The 11,805-nt window shown below is 45.5% G+C and overlaps 1 long non-coding RNA gene across 1 annotated transcript; it reads left to right on the top strand.

The window, feature by feature from the left end:
• Positions 1–3,450: 3,450 nt before the first annotated feature.
• Positions 3,451–9,860, top strand: LOC147998159 (uncharacterized). The gene is made up of 2 exons (XR_015646486.1): positions 3,451–3,999; positions 8,407–9,860. It is a non-coding gene; the product is annotated as an uncharacterized LOC147998159 (long non-coding RNA).
• Positions 9,861–11,805: the final 1,945 nt, after the last annotated feature.

The following is an 11,805-nucleotide window of genomic DNA, read 5'->3' as shown; positions in this document are numbered from 1 at the left end:
TCAACATATAAAAGAGACACGTGCTCCACTATGTTCATCGCAGCCTTATTTATAATAGCCAGAAAATGGAAAGAACCCAGATGCCCTTCAACAGAGGAATGGATACAGAAAATGTGGTGCATCTACACAATGGAATATTACTCAGCTATCAAAAACAATGACTTTATGAAATTCGTAGGCAAATGGTTGGAACTGGAAAATATCATCCTGAGTGAGCTAACCCAATCACAGAAAGACATACATGGTATGCACTCATTGATAAGTGGCTATTAGCCCAAATGCTTGAATTAACCCTAGATCCCTAGAACAAACGAAACTCAAGACAGATGATCAAAATGTGAATGCTTCACTCCTTCTTTAAATGAGGAAAAAGAATACCCTTGGCTGGGAAGGGAGAGGCAAAGATTAAAACAGAGACTGAAGGAACACCCATTCAGAGCCTGCCCCACATGTGGCCCATACATATACAGCCACCCAATTGGACAAGATGGATGAAGCAAAGAAGTGCAGACCGACAGGAGCCGGATGTAGATCGCTCCTGAGAGACACAGCCAGAATACAGCAAATACAGAGGCGAATGCCAGCAGCAAACCACTGAACTGAGAATAGGTCCCCCGTTGAAGGAATCAGAGAAAGAACTGGAAGAGCTTGAAGGGGCTCGAGACCCCAAAAGTACAACAATGTCAAGCAACCAGAGCTTCCAGGGACTAAGCCACTACCTAAATACTATACATGGACTGACCCTGGACTCTGACCCCATAGGTAGCAATGAATATCCTAGTAAGAGCACCAGTGGAAGGGGAAGCCCTGGGTCCTGCTAAGACTGAACCCCCAGTGAACTAGACTATGGGGGGAGGGCGGCAATGGGGGGAGGGTTGGGAGGGGGACACCCATAAGGAAGGGGAGGGGGGAGGGGGATGTTTGCCCGGAAACCGGGAAAGGGAATAACACTTGAAATGTATATAAGAAATACTCAAGTTAATAAAAAAAAATAATAAAAAAAATCTAAGCCTACATTTACATGTGTAGGATTCTAAGCCCAGCCCCAAGGGTAAGAGTGAATCCCATGTTTTCCAGAAGCCACTGTATGTCCATAGAAAAACAAAAATGTGTTTTCGAAAATTATATGGGGTTGGCAAGACATCTCAGTAGTAAAGTTACTTGGTAACAAATCTAACACTGAGAGTTTGAATCTTGGGAACCACATGATGGAAATAGGGAACTGACTCCTATAAGCTGTACTCTCATCTCCAAAAGTACACACACACACACACACACACACACACACACACACACACACACACACTTACATATGTGCTCTGCATGTAGGAGGTTTGTCATTGTTCCCTCATGAGGTCATTTGATAAAAGATTTATCTGTGCTGATTGCAGTGATAAGTCTACAAGTTCATTTAAAGATGTTATTACCTTCTTGTAGTTGCTTGTCAGGCTGAAGACTTCCCTGGCGTGAGACTTTTCATAGATAGAAAATAACATCTTTACATTTGACTGTCAGGAGCTTGCTGCTATCTGAAGCTATGTTAATTGTGCTCCCAGAGTTCTAAGCCTGTCCCTTCAGCTTAGAGAGTTCATTAGGCTGTCTATGAGGTGAAAAAGAGGAGCAGGAAGCCTGTGTGAGTTATTCATTGCCTTATGACTCAATTCTAATCACTTTAGCGGTGTGACTGACAGAGAAATGCTCTCTACTCTGATTGAGGGTATTGATTTCCCAACCCCTTTAGGGGCACACTGGAGAGACACAATCAGAGGCTTTGGTTTTCAAAAAGAAACCTCTTCATCTGCCTTAATCACCTGATCGATAATCAACATCGAGACTGGGGATCTTCAACAAAGCCTCTCTTCCAGTGTCTTTATTTTCTTTCTTGCAATGGATTACAGATCTGCTGAGTCAAGGTGATCTTAACAGATTTGAAAGAGAACAGTAAGCAAAGGCAGGAGCAGCCGGTAAACAGATGTCAGGTCTAGGAGTAAACAAGTGAAGTTACAAGAACAAAGAAATACAACTTTGACTGCTGTCCTCTTCCTCCTCTCCACCCACATCCTTCATGGACCATTGGCTGGCAAACCAAGCCCTGCGTACATGGCTGGATGCTTACACCCAGCAAGTGAACTCTTTCCTCTCACCCAGCCAACCGGAACAAGGAGGGTGGGGGAGGGGGAGATATTCTCACACAATGGGATCGCTCATGAGAGTCACATTTATAGCGGAAGCTAGTGGCAAAGTTAAGTCGTGTCACTGCAGCTGAGAGCAGGAGTATGATGTAGACTACTCTGATTGACTGAAATTTGAGTGTTTCTGGGAAAAAAAAACCAACCAAAAAAAAAAATAAAAGTTGTTTCCACATGTATAACTATATCCTCACAAAATAAAATACTTCTGCTAAGTGGACACATGGCTCACTGTTTGTCAGTAAGTTATGCAGAATGGCCTTGAACTCACTCTGCGACTCATGAAGGCCCTCACTTGGAACCCCTCTCCCTGTCTCCAAAGTTACCAGGACTGTAAGCCAGTTTGTGTGCGTTCTTCTTAGCATAGTAAGATATTTAACTTGGATCACGAAGTATTTCAACAAATTCTAAAACCAAAGCTCTGAAACTGAATGCACACCTGGCTCCGTGTGTGTGTGTGTGTGTGTGTGTGTGTGCAGATATTCAACACATTTGTACATTTGTTTTCTGAGCAACTCCCTTGCAGCTACACTCCAAATCCATGGCTGTTGAATTCATGTGAATCATTTAAATTAGATCTGAACACCAATCTTTTAAAAGTACAAAGAAAATCATAGGTTGTCACAATTGGCACTGTGCATGCCTCCTTTCTAAAGGTGCTTCACAATCATGTCAAATTCTATGACTTTGAAAAGCTTCTGACCATTCACTGTTGCGTTGCACTCTCTCAACAGAGCCTTCCTTCTTGCTGGCCCCTGAGCTTGCTTTTCCCCTCATGTCTCATAGTAGAAAAGGAAAAAAAAAATGCTGCTTTTGTCTTGTACCTCACAAAGGCCCAGAGAACATTTTTACCAAATGAAAACATTCAGTAATAAAAATAATTTACTGAAATAGTGAGTTAATCGATAGGCCCATGCATTGTTTTCATTCTTTTTATTGACAACATCGTCCAAGTCCTTCCTCCTCTAAGTGAATTAGGAGGTGGACACAGATTTCCTTACTCTGCTTCAGTCTTCAAACATCCCCCACAACGGCAAAATCCAGAACTACAATAGGAAAGGAAATCACAGAAAAACTTTCCAAGGGATTTTTTACTTTTGGCCTATTTGAAACTTTAATTCATTTTTTCCCACTCTTGACAAAATAGTATCAACTTCTGATCTGGGTGGGTATTTACTCCCAAAATATTCAAAATCCTCTCCTCTTTTCTTCTCTCTTCCTACCCCTACTCCATCTCCACCTCTTGTGTGTGACTGTGAAGGGTTAAAATTTCTAAAAGTTAGTCATGAACAAAGTCCAGACATGCCTGAGAGAATTTGAGATAGGGCTCACTGGCCCGACTATCAACTCCCAAGGACACTGGACATCTGGAGCCACCCCCTCCCCTTCCTTCACTCCCTGAGGATGGGTCATCCCCCTGCTGCAGTGAGATGAGTTGCCCTGCCCACATTGCTGAGATGCTAGATTACACGTGTGCTTTGTTGATGTAACTCCGTGCCAAAAGTAACTGTGCACCCTTTGTATTAGCCAATTATGTGTATTCACACGAAACCCCTGGTTTTCCCTATATAAGCTCCTGCCTAGAGAGGCTCGGGGCTTGACTCAATCTCCTGTGTGAGATACGTGTCAGCCCGAGATCTCGTAAATAAAACTGCCTCTTGTTGATTACATCAAGACCGGCTTCTCGTGTTTCCTGGGGGTACTTCAACCCGTGACTGGAGCGAGAGTCTCCCCAAAATCTGGGGGTCTTTCATTGGGGGCTCGTCCGGGATCGGAGCGTAACCCCCGGAGATCCGAATGCCTCTTGGAGGTACGTTAGTGTGAGTGCTGGAAAGCGGCCGCTGTGTGAGTGTGAGAGTAGTGTGTGTGTGAATTAAGTCCTGTAGTCTGTGTTTTTCAGTACCGGTTTAAGGTCTTGGTGCACTGTCTGGGCAGAAGAAGATTCCCCACTCCGTTGTTTTTGAGTGCACTCGAGTGGATGGGCTTCCCACTCTGTTGTTTTTGAGTGTACTCGGGTGGATGGGCTTCCCACCCCGTTGTTTTTGAGTGCACTCGAGTGGATGGGCTTCCCACTCTGTGTTGTTTTTGAGTGCACTCGAGTGGATGGGCTTCCCACTCTGTGTTGTTTTTGAGCGCACTCGGGTGGATGGGCTTCCCACCCCGTTGTTTTTGAGTGCACTCGAGTGGATGGGCTTCCCACTCTGTGTTGTTTTTGAGCGCAGTCGGGTGGATGGGCTTCCCACCCCGTTGTTTTTGAGTACACTCGGGTGGATGGGCTTCCCACCCCGTCGTTTTTAAGTACACTTGGGTAGATGGGCTTCCTACCCCGTATTTAAGTGTGCTTGGATGGAAGGGCTTCCCACCCCGGACAGACGCCTGTGAGTAGGTACTGGGTTTCTACTTCGAATAGCTGTTTTCTTTTTGTTCTTTTTTTAGATAGTGGAAGTGAGGACGCCCCAGCTCTGGGAGACGTCCCACGAGCCGACTTTTGTCGGGAGGACCCGGCAGGTGACAGTCAAAGAGATCTGACTGTGACTTGACTTTGGAGGTCGTGTTCGGCTGCCTATTTAAGTATAGGCATGGACAAGTGTGCTTAGATGTGTTAGTGTCTGTTGTCTGTATTCTGTTTCTGTGTTTGGTATCCCAGAAGCAGCTAAGGTTAAGCTGCAGTTTGGGCCAGGTACTGAAGGTACCAGGCATCTGTGGAAATTGGTTATAGGATGCTTTGTCTTGGTCTTGTTTGTCTGGTTTGTTTTCTGTGGTATTGTCGAGTGTCTTTTTGGCTTTTGTTTCGTTTTTGAATTTGGACTGACGACTGTGTTTGAAATCTTGGACTGACGACTGTGTTTGAAATCTTGGACTGACTGTGTTTGAAATCATGAAACTGTTTGCTTTGTTCGTCATAGAGTTTTACTTGGTCCTCCTGGTGCTTAACTTAAAAGTTAAAAATAATTTGCTTGAGAGAAATTGTTTTCTGCCGGGGAGTTTTATCTTTCTCTCTTGAGCCTCCTCCCCAAGGAGAGCTGCCCCTCTCTTTACTCCCATTGTCCAGCCCAGCTGCTGTTAACCGTTGTGTATGAAGGACTCCAGGTTAGCGAGTGATCCGTCTGAAGCAGGCATTAACAAGAACCTGAAAGCTTTACCTTAGATCCTGAAGAAAAATTCTCCCTGTTGCTTAAACATTCACAGCTTCTAAGGAAGGGACAACACAGAGTGGGAAAATGTAGGGGCTGAGGGTGGTGAGCATACAGGCCTGCTAGCAAGCTACAGGCTGCGCGTGGGCAGCAGCGCAGCTCTGGCCAAGCCAGTGTAAGAGGAGTTTCAAGGTAAGGAGGCTGGCTGGGGTTGGCGCTTTGACAACAAAGATAGCGTAGAGTTAGTGGTTGTATTATGAGACTTTAGGCCCTGAAAAAAAAAATTCCAGTTGCTGCCTTCAGTGGCCAGACCTTCAACACTTGCTCACAAAAGGAGAGTGTTCATTAAGAGAAGTTCTTTAAGGGAGCCTGCCTTATCTGCTGGCCCTATTCCAAGAGAGGAGTTGATCTCCAACACTAAGTAACCTTCCCTGTTAGTCATCATTGACATGGAGAGTGCCTTTGATCCTATCCCCACAGCAGCCAGTTCCTGCCCCTGTGGTCAAAATGCCCCAGGTTGGGGGGCAGAGAAGCCCCTAAAATAGTTTTAAAGAATCTGCAACAAACTGTGAAGAACTTTGTTTTGCCAGTCAAAATTTAGAATTCAGTCTTTGGCTGTGGCCAAGGTCAGGATTAATGTTTTCTTTTCCATGGGCCTTTAGCCCACTGAGAAAGTTTGGTAAAGGGCTGCTACTGAGGTCCTGAAAGCCCCAGGTGAACTGGTTACAATTCTTTTGTCAGCTGCTTAGTATCTAACACCCAGGTTCTAACTGTCTTTCTATCGTTTTGTTATTAGTTCTTACTGGAAGCCTAGTGCCATTTAGAGGATGGGTCTCTTGAGCGATAAAGCCACTGAGCTGACACTAAAGGAAGGTACTCCTTAAGGGAAAATCTAAGTCCAGAGAGATAGTCGATAACAGATCAGCTGCCTCTCTGCTTGCCTTTCTGTTTCACAGGAACAAAGCTTGTGCTTATTTCTACAACGGCCTTTTTGTCCCAAGAAGGCCTCCTGGTTTAGCTGTGTGACTAAATGCTATTTGTCCTCTTCAGTGGACCTCTATTCTCAAGATTCCCTTGTTTTCTCACCATCCCATTTGAGATGCTTGTTAGTAACTGTTACAGGTCTTCTTTATCACCGAGGAAAGACAGAATCCTACTAGAGGCCAGACACGGATGGATGGAAGGCCCTCACTTCTGCCTGTTGACTTCAAAACGCCTAAAGGTAGGGAGTGCCAGGTCTGCCGCCAGGCTCCAAGGGTGGGTCTCAGAGGGGCTAGAAAATGCCCCACCAATTTGGCTAAAGTAAGAAAAAAAATATAAAGAAAAAGTTACAGAAACTTGAAGGGTTAAGCTAAGTCACTGAGAGAGTTGTTGTAAGTTGCAGAGAAAATAAGGTTGATATATGGTTCAGGGTCGGTGCACAAAAGTAGACAGCAACTAATAGCTGTAAAAGAAGATACAGACAGAGAGACTGAGGAAGAGAAAGAGACAAGAGAGGAACATATACTGGCCACAGTAGTTAGGGAACCTAGGAAGATAGTACCTGGCAACAGAAGAGAATTCCTGGCTAAAGATCGGTGTGCCTAATACGAAGAAAAAGGACACTGGGTCAGGGACTGCCCAAGAAAGAACAAGAGGGGCCACTGGAGAGCTTCTTGGTCCTAGTGTGCTGGCTATGTACAGAGATAGAAGGGAAGTGTGGATACAGGGACCCAATGCTCTGTGCTCCTATGCCCCCCCCCGCAGTGGGTCAATATCCAAAGACCTTGAGTGCAAGGGGCTACTGGCAACGAACAATACTTATGGACTGCCCGAAGAACAGTGGACCTTGGCGTGGGCCGGGTAACCCACCCACTAGTTCATGGTCATCCCTGACTGCCCCTATCCCTTGCTCATGAGAAAATTACTCTCCAAAATGGCTTGTGTGGGCTAAAATGGCTGGGTGAGGCCATGTGTATGCATATCTACAGACTGTGTATGTGGAGCTTAAGACCTGTCTCAGTGCACCAGTACCTGATGCTGGGAGATGTGTGTGTGTGGCTTAGTGCCGTTCTGCCTGGAACACATCATTCCTGCTAGCCGGGCTCTGACAATTATCACCTAATCCAGGACTTAAACTTCGGTAGAGTGGCTGATGTTTTGCCTTTAAATGAAATGTCCCAGAGGATGGGATCACTGATCAGCTGACATGGACTAGATTCTCTACCTGTTGGGGGCAATCTGGTCACCTTGCTGCCCAATCCTGACCTGGAGCCACCACAGCACAAGTGTCAAGCACTGGCAGAAGCCCATGGGTGGAGGAAAGACCTCTGCGACTGGCTGATTGACCCCTGCTGAAAGCCGAAGACCTTGTCCACAGACGGAAACAGTTCTCTTCATGAAGGTCAGAGATAAGTGGGTGCTGCCGTGGTGGACAACACAATGTCATCTGGGATGGCTGAACTTCTACCCCCCAGCACATCAGCACTGCAGATGCCTTTACCATCTCTTGGATGCCCTGGTGAAGCCAACAACTGTGAGTACTATTCGTTGCTCAGGATATCAGAAAGAAGAGATTCAGTGGCATAGGACAGTAACAAAGCAGATAAAGTGGCTCAGAAAATGGCTATGCAGGAGCCTATCCTGGTTACAGGCCTACAAGAGACAGCCACTGGGAACTGGGATTGGACTAAGAGACGGCCTCTACAATCATCAAGAAGATACTGGAAGAAATCTTCCCCAGGTCTGGAATGCCCAAGGTAATCTGGTCAGACAACGGCCCTACTTTCGTTGCCAAGGTAAGCCAGGGTGTGGCCAAGTATTTAGAGGTCGATTGGAAATTACATTGTATTTACAGACCTCAAAGTTCAGGACAGGTAGAGTAAATAAATAGAACTCTAAAAGAGACCCTAAACAAATTGACCATGGAGACTGGCACAGACTGGGTGACACTCCTTCCCTCTCGCTCTCTTCAGAGCAAGAAATATCCCTTCCAGATTCAGCTTTACCCCCTTTGAGATCTTATATGGGGCCTCAGATCCTCTGACTGTATTAGATGATGTTACTGAACCAACATGTCATAGTAATAATGATTTATGTGTCAGGCTAAAAGACCTACAGGTGACACAGAAAGAAATCTGCTCACAGCTGGCAGCAGCCTATGCCCCAGGGACCTCCGAGACATCTCATCCGTTCCAGGTCAGAGACTGTAGGTACATACAATGACACGGAGCCCAGGACCGTACCTGATGCTGCTGACCACCCTGACAGCCGTCAATTCTCAGCCCTCACCAGCCGCATACTAGCCGTTGGGGCTGAGAGCTGGGACCTAGAGGGACACTCATATCTTCAAAAAGCTCCCTAGACTTGCACATCAGATAAGTGGATACATCAGAGACGTGACTGGGATGTTGCTATAATGCTCACTTGAGGAGTGTGCTTTAGAAACAAGAATTTCATGTTTGCCCTGGTTCCATCGAGAAAAATATAGAGATAGGCTTGATTTCTATTACAAATGATGTAACATTACATATGTTAATACTCCTAACACTTCTTGGGACTGTGCCTCAGGGACCATAAGTTTAAAAGTTCTAAGATAGTCATGACCTTGGTGTATAGGTTTAGATAGTGTTCAGACTGGAATCCTAAAGACTTTTTAGCTGACCTCCAAGAATACCTAACCTTCCTCTCAGAGGTAGTCCTTCAAAATAGGAGAAGATTAGACCTGATATTCCTTAAAGAAAGAGGGCTATGTGCTGCTTTGAGAAAAGAATGTTGTTTTTACCTCGATCACTCCGGGACCATTAAAGATTCTATGGCTAAACTTAGGGAGAGGTTGGACAAGAGACGACGAGAACGAGAAACCACTAATAACTGTTTTCAAAGCTGGTTCGATAGGTCCCCATGGCTTACCACCCTGCTGTCAGCTTTAGCTGGTCCCTTGATTATCCTCCTCCTTTTGCTCACTGTTGGGCCCTACATCATTAACCGCCTTTTTGCTTTTATTAGGGAACGGATTAGTGCTATACAAGTCCTTATGTTGAGACAACAGTATCGGGCTGTACGGAGTGAAGAGCCACTAGACGCTAGATTCATCATGGAGTCCTAAGATTAGGACTATTCACAAGGAGTACAGGGGAATGAAGGGTTAAAATTTCTAAAAGTTAGTCATGAACAAAGTCCAGACATGCCTGAGAGAATTTGAGATAGGGCTCACTGGCCCGACTATCAACTCCCAAGGACACTGGACATCTGGAGCCACCCCCTCCCCTTCCTTCACTCCCTGAGGATGGGTCATCCCCCTGCTGCAGTGAGATGAGTTGCCCTGCCCACATTGCTGAGATGCTAGATTACACGTATGCTTTGTTGATGTAACTCCGTGCCAAAAGTAACTGTGCACCCTTTGTATTAGCCAATTATGTGTATTCACACGAAACCCCTGGTTTTCCCTATATAAGCTCCTGCCTAGAGAGGCTCCGGGCTTGACTCAATCTCCTGTGTGAGATACGTGTCAGCCCGAGATCTCGTAAATAAAACTGCCTCTTGTTGATTACATCAAGACCGGCTTCTCGTGTTTCCTGGGGGTACTTCAACCCGTGACTGGAGCGAGAGTCTCCCCAAAATCTGGGGGTCTTTCAACTGTTTTGTTTGAAGTTGGCTTCTCTGCAAGAACAGCAAGTGCTCTTAACCACTGAGCTGGTTCTCCACCTTCACCCCCACAGGTGTGTTGAAGATACCTGTGCAGGTCCTATGACATCAAAAGTCTGCATCTGATCCTTGTACTCTTCAAGAGTTCCTAGCGGGAATATTCTTATGGGCTTTATAAGTTATCCACTAATAAAATATTCTCAAATATGCACGTACTTCTGGGGACAACACAAGGCATTTCAGGAGGCTTCCTGACACGATTGTTTTTCTTGTTTGTTTGTTTTTGGTGTGGGCATATGAGTGTAACAGAGATCAAGCTTCAGTGACATTTCTTAGAAGCCACCACCTTGGTTTTATAGCCCAGGCCTTCCATTGGCCTAGGCCTCACTGAATAGGCTAGTGTGGCTGCCCAGAGAGTGCTAGGAATCTGTCTTGTTTCTGACCCTCCAGTGCCGTGATTACAAGTGCATACTGCTACACCCTGGTTTTTATATGGGTACTGGGGATCTACCAGAGATCATCTTGCTTGCAAGGCAAACATTGTACTGAGCTGTCTCTCTAGAACCCACAATGCTATATTGAGCCAAAAAGTTTTTTTAATGACTTAGCAAAATGAAGCACTCTGAAATCCTAGTATCAGCTACAAGACTGGCCCAAGTAGTCAATGTTTTTTATGTAAATTGATCTGTTTGTATGACACAAGTTCCTTTACCTAACTTTGCTATCATAAAACTCATTTTCTACAAAAGTACAAGCCCCGCACCTCCAAACCTGGCTCAGAATTGGTCCCATGGTAAAATCCACACTCTTTTTTTTTTTATTATTAACTTGAGTATTTCTTATATACATTTCGAGTGTTATTCCCTTTCCCGGTATCCGGGCAAACATCCCCCTCCCCCCTCCCCTTCCTTATGGGTGTTCCCCTCCCAACCCTCCCCCCATTGCCGCCCTCCCCCCACCAGTCTAGTTCACTGGGGGTTCAGTCTTAGCAGGACCCAGGGCTTCCCCTTCCACTGGTGCTCTTACTAGGATATTCATTGCTACCTATGAGGTCAGAGTCCAGGGTCAGTCCATGTATAGTCTTTAGTTAGTGGCTTAGTCCCTGGAAGCTCTGGTTGCTTGGCATTGTTGTACTTTTGGGGTCTCGAGCCCCTTCAAGCTCTTCCAGTTCTTTCTCTGATTCCTTCAACGGGGGTTCTATTCTCAGTTCAGTGGTATGCTGCTGGTATTCGCCTCTGTATTTGCTGTATTCTGGCTGTGTCTCTCAGGAGCAATCTACATCCGGCTCCTGTCGGTCTGCACTTCTTTGCTTCATCCATCTTGTCTATTGGGTGGCTGTATATGTATGGGCCACATGTGGGGCAGGCTCTGAATGGGTGTTCCTTCAGTCTCTGTTTTAATCTTTGCCTCTCTCTTCCCTGCCAAGGGTATTCTTGTTCCCCTTTTAAAGAAGGAGTGAAGCATTCACGTTTTGATCATCCGTCTTGAGTTTCATTTGTTCTAGGCATCTAGGGTAATTCAAGCATTTGGGCTAATAGCCACTTATCAATGAGTGCATACCATGTATGTCTTTCTGTGATTGGGTTAGCTCACTCAGGATGATGTTTTCCAGTTCCAACCATTTGCCTACGAATTTCATAAAGCCGTTGTTTTTGAGAGCTGAGTAATATTCCATTGTGTAGATGTACCACATTTTCTGTATCCATTCCTCTGTTGAAGGGCATCTGGGTTCTTTCCAGCTTCTGGCTATTATAAATAAGGCTGCAATGAACATAGTGGAGCATGTGTCTTTTTTATATGTTGGGGCATCTTTTCGGTATATGCCCAAGAGAGGTATAGCTGGATCCTCAGGCAGT

The sequence above is a fragment of the Rattus norvegicus genome, chromosome X, assembly GCF_021556685.1.
Source record: "Rattus norvegicus strain SHRSP/BbbUtx chromosome X, alternate assembly SHRSP_T2T, whole genome shotgun sequence".
NCBI lineage: Eukaryota > Metazoa > Chordata > Mammalia > Rodentia > Muridae > Rattus > Rattus norvegicus.
This window is presented reverse-complemented; position numbering and strand designations above follow the sequence as displayed.